Below are 9,235 nucleotides of genomic sequence, written 5' to 3'. Positions count from 1 at the left end.
TTAGTCACGGCATACTTCTAAACGGCAAACGAATTGCACATCGCCTTTTCCAGGTGTCAAGATTGTCGTCAGCTGCGTTCCCCGAAGCTGTGATGCAAGCAGTAAATGAGACCGCGTAGTGAAAATCCCTCCTTTATACATATACTGACATTCTGCGGCTCAAACAAGCTCTCTGCTGTTTTAAGAACATCGTGTGTCATTCACTAATAACACTTTACCTGTCGCTTTAGATGTTCACGCACGGACTTTTCCCAAATTATTCCTGCCAACCCTTCTGTCGCATGGGATGTCTTTAATACAACCAGTTTTGCTCCCGTTTAATACATAGTAAAGGTAAGAAAATGAATTATCCGGAATTTCACTGTTGTAAAGAACAGCAGAATTTGACCAAATATGAAGACTTCATGAGGAATATGAAAGTTACTAAACTCAGAACATTTTTTAGAAAAGCTATTGAAAAAGCTGACATTTTAATTTCAAAGACAAAGCAGTTGTGCTTCCTTACATTGTTACTACTTCAAATCGATCTCAAGAAATTCACAGCTTTTGAATGCCAAGTTTCCTACAAGAGAGGGCTCTTGATCCTAACTTTATCAAAGTGACAGTTCTCTGAAGATCTCTGCAACTGATCAGGTACAGCATTTTGTCTCCATTCTAACTACGCCCTTGACCTGCAATTCATGCTAACGCCACAGTGCACTGAAGGGTGAACTATCAGGTCAAATCAAATTTCAATTTAATACATGCAATTCTGCTGCAGTTGGTTAAACACAATAGAGAAGCCAAGACAGGAAAACAACTCCATCAGAGTAAAGTTCTCAGCACTCTGAAATAAAAAAATACTGCAAAAAGTGTTGGTGTCCTCAGGCATCATGTTGGAGACTCTTTCCTTCTGAAACTGTCATGATAGGTTTAGGCAGAGCAGGGTGAAAGTAGAGGGGACAAACATCATTCCATCTCATCCCATAACGACAGACGAGACAGAAGAAAATCATCATATGACAAAAGGTGTAAGGTTCATGAGCATAACATCATAGAATGTTTTGGCTTGGAAGGGACCTTTAAAGGCCATCTAGTGCAACCCCTCTGCAGTGAGCAGGGACATCTGCAACATCCTGACCTTGAATGTTTCGCCTTGAGGTGGCATCTACCGCCTCTGGGCAACCTGTGCCAGTGTCTCACCACCCTCATCAGAAAACATTTCTTCCTCATACCTAGTCTAAATCTGCCCTCTTTTAGTTTAAAAGCATTACCCCTTGTCCTGTCGCAACAGGTCCCGCTAAAAAGTCTGTCCCCATCTTTGTTATAAGCCCCCTTTAAGTACTGAAAGGACGCAATAAGGTCTCCACAGAGTCTTCTCCTCTCCAGGCTGAACAACCCCAGCTCTCTCAGCCTTTCCTCACAGGAGAGGTGTTCACAGAATCACAGAATTGTATAGGTTGGAAAAGACCTTTAAGATCATCGAGTCCAACCATAAACCTAACACTACCAAGACCACCACTACACCATGTCCCTAAGCACCTCATCCAAACGGCTTTTAAATACCTCCAGGGATGGCGACTCAACCACTTCCCTGGGCAGCCTGTTCCAATGCTTGATAACCCTTTCAGTGAAGTAAAATTTCCTAATGTCCAGTCTAAACCTCCCCTAGTGCAACTTGAGGCCATTTCCTCTTGTCCTATCACTTGTTACCTGGGAGAAGAGACCAACCCCCACCTCTCTACAACCTCCTTTCAGGTAGGTGTAGAGACCAATAAGGTGTCCCCTCAGTCTCCTTTTCTCCAGGCTAAACAACCCCAGTTCCCTCAGCTGCTCCTCATAAGACTTCTGCTCCAGACCCTTCACCAGCTTCGTTGCCCTTCTCTGGACACGCTCCAGCAACTCAATGTCCCTCTTGTAGTGGGGGGCCCAAAACGGAACACAGTATTCGAGGTGCAGCCTCACCAGTGCCGAGTACAGGGGCACGATCACTGCCCTAGTCCTGCTGGCCACACTATTTTTGATACAAGCCAGGATGCCATTGGCTTTCTTGGCCGCCTGGGCACACTGCTGGCTCATGTTCAGGCAGCTGTCAACCAACACCCCCAGGTCCTTCTCTGCTGGGCAGCTTTCCAGCCATTCTTCCCCAAGCCTGTAGCGTTGCATGGGGTTGTTGTGGCCCAAGTGCAGGACCTTGCACTTGGCCTTGTTAAACCTCATACAATTGACCTCAGCCCATCAATCCAGCCTGTCCAGGTCCCTCTGCAGAGCCTGCCTACCCTCCAGCAGATCAACACTCCCACACAACTTGGTGTCATCTGCAAACTTACTGAGGGTGCACTCGATCCCTTCGTCCAGATCATAGATAAAGATATTAAACAGAACTGGCCCCAACACAGAGCCCTGGGGAACACCGCTTGTGACCGGCCGCCAACTGGAGTAAACTCCATTCACCACCACTCTTTGGGCCCGGCCATCCAGCCAGTTCTTTACCCAGCGAAGAGCACACCCATCCAAGCCATGAGCAGCCAGTTTCTCCAGGAGAATGCTGTGGGAAACAGTGTCAAAGGCTTTACTGAAGTCTAGATAAACAACATCCACAGCCTTTCCCTCATCCACTAGGCAGGTCACCTTGTCATAGAAGGAGATCAGGTTGGTCAAGCAGGACCTGCCTTTCCTGAACCTATGCTGGCTGGGCTTGATCCCTTGGTTATTCTCTACATGCCATGTGATGGCACTCAGGATGATCTGCTCCATCAGCTTCCCCGGCACCGAGGTCAGGCTGACATCCCTGTAATTCCCTGGGTCCTCCTTCCGGCCCTTCTTGAAGATGGGCGTCACATTTGTTAATCTCCAGTCAGCAGGGACCTCCCCAGTTAGCCAGGACTGCTGGTAAATGATGGAAAGGGGCTTGGTGAGCTCTTCTGCCAGCTCCTTCAGCACTCTCGGGTGGATCTCATCAGGCCCCATAGACTTGTGAGTGTCTAAGTGGTGCAGCAGGTCACTAACCATTTCTCCCTGGATTATGGGGGCTCCATTCTGGTCCCCATCCCTATCTTCCAACTCCGGGCGCTGGGTACCCATAGAACAGTCGGCCCTGCTATTAAAGACTGAGGCAAAGAAGGCATTAAGTACCTCAGCCTTTTCTTCATCCTTGGTCACTGTGTTCCCTCTCCCGTCTACTAGGGGCTGGAGATTCTCCTTAGCTCTCCATTTGCTGCTAATGTATTTGAAGAAGTATCTTTTGTTGTCTTTTACAGCAGCAGCCAGACTGAGCTCTAGCTCGGCTTTGGCCTTTCTAATTTTCTCCCTGCACAACCTCGCTACACCTTTGTAGTCCTCCTGAGTTGCCCGCCCCTTCTTCCAGAGGTCGTAGACTCTCCTCTTTTTCCTGAGTTCGAGCCAGAGCTCTCTATTCAGCCAGGCCGGTCTTCTTCCCCACCGGCTCATCTTTCGGCACCTGGGGACAGCCTGCTCTTGTGCCTTTAGGACTTCCCCCTTAAAGAATGTCCAGCCTTCCTGGACTCCTTTGCCCTTTAGGGCTGCCTCCGAGGGGACTCTGTCGACCAGTCTCCTAAACAGGCCAAAGTCTGCCCTCTGGAAGTCTAAGGTGGCAGTTTTGCTGACCCCCCTCCTCGCCGCTTCTCCACGTATCAAAAACTCTATCATTTCATGATTGCTCTGCCCAAGTCAGCCTCCAACCATCACATGGCTCACAAGTCCTTCTCTGTTGGTGAACAAGAGGTCCAGCGGGGCACCTTCCCTCGTTGGCTCACTCACCAGCTGTGTCAGGAAGTTATCTGCCACACGCTCCAGGAACCTCCTGGACTGTTTCCTCTCTGCTGTACTGTATTTCCAGCAGACATCCGGCAGGTTGAAGTCCCCCACAAGAACAAGGGCTAGCGATCGTGAGGCTTCTCCCAGCTGCTTATAGAATAGTTCATCTGTCTCCTCATCCTGGTTGGGGGGTCTGTAACAGACTCCCACCACAATATCTGCCTTGTTGGCCTTCCACCTGATTCTTACCCATAGACACTCCACCCTATCATCACCGTCATCGAGCTCTAAACTATGCAGACACTCCCTGACATATAGGGCTACCCCACCACCTCTCCTGCCTCGCCTATCCCTCCTGAAGAGTTTATAGCCATCCATCGCCGCACTCCAGTTGTGCGAGTCACCCCACCACGTTTCCGTGATGGCAACCATATCATAGTTTTCCTAATGTACAATGGCTTCCAACTCCTCCTGCTTGTTGCCCATGCTGCGTGCATTGGTGTAGAGGCACTTCAGATGGGCTGTCACCCGTGTCTCCTTCATAGAGGAACACCCCTTGTGTGCTTTGAGGCGTTTCACTGGCGTTTCCCTCTTGGCTCCCGTTGCCTCAGTATCCCCTAGCTCAACTCCGCTCGACTTCGGCTGTGCCCCGGCGTACCCCGCACATCTCGAGGACACAGGCCAAGTGCCCTCACTGGCACCCGCTCCCTCTAACCGTGGCACGTCGTCCCTCAGCTTCTCTCGGGCAAGCCTGATACTATCCCCCTCCCCCTTCGAGTCTAGTTTAAAGCTCTGTCAATGAGCCCTGCAAGTTCCTGAGCGAAGATTCTCTTTCCCCTTTGAGAAAGATGAATCCCATCAGACGCCAGCAAACCTGGTGCTGTGTAGGCCATCCCGTTATCAAAAAACCCAAAACAATGGCGATGACGCCATCCATGGAGCCATGAGTTAATAGATTGGGTACCTCTGTTCCTTCTAGTGGCACTGCTCATGACTGGAAGGAGAGAAGAGAAAATAACCTGTGCTCTGGAGTCCCTTACTAGCCGTCCCAAGGCCCTGAAGTCTCTTTTGATTGCCCTAGGACTTCGTGTTGCAGCTTCGTTGCCCCCCACATGGAAGAGCAGTAGGGGGTAATAGTCCGAGGGCCGTACCAGGCTAGGGAGTATCCTCGTGACATCCTTCACCCGGGCCCCAGGGAGGCAGCAGAATTCCCTAAGAGGAGGGTCCGTCCGGCATATCGGACCCTCGGTTCCCTTCAAAAAGGAGTCACCCACAACTATAACCCGTCTTCTCTTCCTTGTGGAGGTGGTGGTAAGACAAGAGGTACGTTCTTCTGCCCTGGGCGACACCTCCAGTGTAGATAGACTGTCGTCCCCATCCTCCACTGACTGGCCTTCCACCTCCAGGGCCTCATACCTGTTGTGCAGAGGCACCTGGGGGGGTGAGGCAGGCAGGGAGGGCCTTCGCCTGCCGCCATGAGCGCGGACTCGCCTCCATTCACTCTCCTCCTCTGAGCTGCTGCCTTCAGCCCGGCGGGGGGGGGGGGGGATACAGGATCCCCTTGATCGTGGGTTCTTACTGGGGGCTGCTGCTGCTCCTGTTCCCATCTCAGGGGGGGCAGAGCCTGGCACCACCAGTCTCTCTCTTTCTCAGCCTCCCTGATGCTCCTTAACCTTTCTACCTCCTCCTGTAGCTCTGCCACCATGCAGAGCAAATCGTCCACCTGGTCGCACCTCACACAGCTGCCCACACAGCTGCCATGCGTGAACAGCGAGAGGCCCAGGCACTCCCTGCAGCCCGAGACCTGGGTGGCCGCATGTTTTCCTGGGAGCTGCGTCTGGGTAGCCGCATCCACTCTGGCGAGCACAGAGGGCATCGCTTTCCCTCTGATCCCTGAACTCTGATCAGTTCCATCCCTCTGATCATTTTTGTGGCCCTCCTCTGGGCCCGCTCCAACAATGCTAATCTCTCCAAATTCTGAACAGGTGTCCTGTACCATCACTGCACAATCTTAAAAGCCTGCTCTTGTGTGTGCTGTAATACAGGATCATGGGGATCTCCTTGGTAGCTCATACATATTGCAAATATATAGAAAATGCCTTTTTCACCCTGTATGACAGACAGATTCAGAAAAAAAAAAGTTTCACTGTATTGCGCAAATACTTCCTACCTTATGGTCTAGGAACCAGTTACACTATCTCAGATCTGTTCTGCTCAACTTCTGCCATATCACAGTAAGTTTTTCAGCTTTCTATATTTTACAAACAAGACCAGGAATCTACTGCCTCAATTGGTATTTTCAGAAACCAGTACACCATTTAAAACTTAGTTTGGCTATTAAAAAAAAACCAAAAAAAACCCGCAACCCCCCCAACAACAACAAACATTGACAGAACTGCAACTTCATTATCTGATTCTATTTATATTCCCACTACTAGCCTCCAATGAAATGTTCACCAAAAAAAGAATCTCACTGAAGTTTAAATTACTGCTTGACCTCTTTACCATGTTGTTGCAGATAATCTATTTTATGTAAGACTACTAACATCATACAGATATGCATATCTTTTTGCAGGATGAGCAATCTTAGAATGTGTTCCACTAGTAAAATATTGACATTCTAAGGAATAATAACAAAACCAAATATGTAAAAATGTCCTGAAAAATCACTTCTGAGGCCTTGGGCCTTGGCAGACTGTTCTGAAGCTATCACAAGGTTCTACTTGTATGTGAATAGTCTTTCTGATGCCAGTGAAGATTACAAGAATAATTGTTTACTCTGCAGTTGATATCCTAGCTTATCACAGAAGTGCATATTTGAGTTTTGCTTATAGTATTAATCTTGTGAAGGAAAAAAAAAAAAAAAAAAGAAATATGACCTTGCATAGAAATTCCCAGAAGACATTATATCTTAAGCAAGCTTAGTTTATAATTTCATAGATATAATAAAACTAGTAAGTACCTATCATAACAGCAAACTAAAGCTTTCTTTCTGAGAACATAAATAGAACTGCACTCCAGAGACCATATAGCATAACAAACAGCAATTCTTCATCTTTATTGTCCATTTCAGAGCATAATGATTGAGTAAAAAGAGTACAATAATCATGAGCTACCATTTGGAGAATAACAGAAGCACTCGTTTCCCCATCTGTCTAATCTTACAGGATTTTCTCTGCATTACAATCAAAAAGAAATTGAACATTGTTCATTAAAAAAAATGGGCCATTGGATCACTGTGAACATCTTATCCAAGGCTGTGGTATGAAACCTGCTTAGTTGCCAGAGCTGTAGGATTCTTCCCCAGGCTGTTAATGGCTCCAAAGCTGCTACCTACACCACAGATTATATGGCAGTCTGTGCAGTGCTGTGCTTAGGTTGCTAGGACACAAAGAGTTTCGCCTCTGTCAAGAAATTGCCCTATTTTTGAAAGTCAGGAATCAGTTGACAGCATAGTTTTGTGGCAAAGGGGTTCCCAAGCTTAGACTGCTTAGAAAGTCCTATTAGCTACTCCAGTGGCAGAAGCAGCCGTCTTACTGGGCTGTGGGCATGCCTTTCCCAGCTTTCTGCTGAGTCTCTCCCCATACCGTCTAACCAGCACTTCATCCAAACATCTCCATATCCGCTCATCCTCTACTACCCCTCTATAATCCTATGTCCCCTTCTGGGTCTCTTGTCCCTGTATAAAACACACCTGAAATTTTGGTCCATCCATACAGCACTTGTCGTCAGCTGCAACGCAGCTTCATGCTCGATTGCTCCGTTCCTTTCCCATGATGAAATTCAAAGGTCCCAATGGTAGACTGGTGATCAGCAAAGCAGAATGGAGGGTTGGGAATGCTGCTGATAAGTTCTGGAAACCTTATTCCTATTTCCTTACCAAAAGGACAGAAAAAATATGCTCAGTAGCAATCTAAACCAACGTGAGAAAACTGTTATCCCATATACCCATCAGTCTTTTTTTCAGGTAGGCAGAATGCCAGCAAGCACCACTTCAGTTATTTCCTGGCATTTCAGAATTTGTTTCTCTAAAGCATGTCCTAACACAAATGTGCATCATAACTGACATGCAGTGAAGCATGGCATACAAAGACGATGTAAATCTGCCCAAGTTATATGGGAACTAGAAAGAAATAATCAATATAAACATGCAAACTGCAGATATGACATCACTGTTATGCTTTTCACAATTCCAGCTTAGTCGTACAGTTGAAATAAATTGTTAGGAGGTAAAAACATAGCTTGACCACAACAGGTATTTTTTTTATCCAAATTACACACTATGTGTATAATAAAGAATATTACTTGGTTATTCTGAGGCTGCGAATGTATTCAGGTGGTGTCACACTTAACTAATGCTCCCACTGATGTTTTACTTTGCAAAAATTGTTATTACTGAAATGTCATCTATTTAGGCAGCTGTTCCAGTGAAAAAGCACACTGGAGATTGGCATGTTGGTTTCACTTGGATAACTAATGCTGAAAGATGGACTGAGTTGCTGAGGATGATGCTCTTACAGATAACCAAACTTCCTCTGATGGTGCCATTAAAAGATTATACAGATTATAATCTTTATAAATGCTATTAGAAAGAAGGTAATCTCTTTTCCTGAACTAGTTAAAGTGAAAAAAGTTCTTATAAAGCTTACATAACCTCCCATGATAACTGACAGATTTTATTGAATCCCCTTCTTCTCAGGAAAGATGATAGAGGCTTAATACATTTGGTTTAGGATTCCAAGTCTACTCTGCTCTCCAAACCGACAAAGTCGAAGGGGAAGATCTTTCTTTGGACTCTCAAACTGGTGAACAGTGAATGCTTTTCAGTAAGCTTCTTGTGCTTACCAGTACCGACTGCTGCAAAGGCACCTGTTGCAGCTCTCTGTTCAGCGCGGGCACAGGCAGGAAGGCAAGCCCCAGCAAGGGCTGGGATTGCCCTCTCTCTTCATCTGTTACCGCTGCGCAAGCCATGTGACATGTTAGCAGCCAAGCAGCTGCAGAGTTTCTCCATCCAAATCACAGTTGCAATTCAATATTGGCACTGAAACCAACATTGTTTCTATAGTAAAGGCTTAGCTTTAAAACGTTAAAAGGCTTCTGACCACATGCAAAAAGAAAGGCTTGATTTTGAAATTCATATTAGGTCCTAGTCTATTCATGTTTGGAAAAAATGGAATACGTAGGTTTGAAATGTCTTTGCAACAACTGTAGGTCAGCTACAATAGCAGACTTACAATGATTCAGGCTACACTAAGCTCCATGACCAACCTCACCCCACAGAATTATTTCAGACTTGTATCAGTGACAGACACCAGAATGCAACCCACTCCATTTCTGCACATGCATTCCACACAGATTATAGCATACTGGATACACAGGCTTGCTTTTCAAGGGAAAAAATAAAAAAGATTTTTTTAAGAATTAGAATACAATAAAATATACAGAAGATAGTATAATTCTGATCATTTTATATCAGAGG

The 9,235-nt window shown here is 46.4% G+C and overlaps 1 long non-coding RNA gene across 1 annotated transcript; it reads left to right on the top strand.

Moving 5' to 3' along the window:
• The first annotated feature begins 492 nt into the window (after positions 1-492).
• On the top strand, positions 493-8,257 carry LOC142411009 (uncharacterized). The gene is made up of 3 exons (XR_012776083.1): positions 493-633; positions 7,476-7,606; positions 8,176-8,257. It is a non-coding gene; the product is annotated as an uncharacterized LOC142411009 (long non-coding RNA).
• Positions 8,258-9,235: the final 978 nt, after the last annotated feature.

This window comes from Mycteria americana, chromosome 6 (genome assembly GCF_035582795.1).
Source record: "Mycteria americana isolate JAX WOST 10 ecotype Jacksonville Zoo and Gardens chromosome 6, USCA_MyAme_1.0, whole genome shotgun sequence".
Lineage (NCBI taxonomy): Eukaryota > Metazoa > Chordata > Aves > Ciconiiformes > Ciconiidae > Mycteria > Mycteria americana.
The sequence above is the reverse complement of the archived record's forward strand: the minus strand, read 5'-3'. Positions and strand labels throughout refer to the sequence as shown.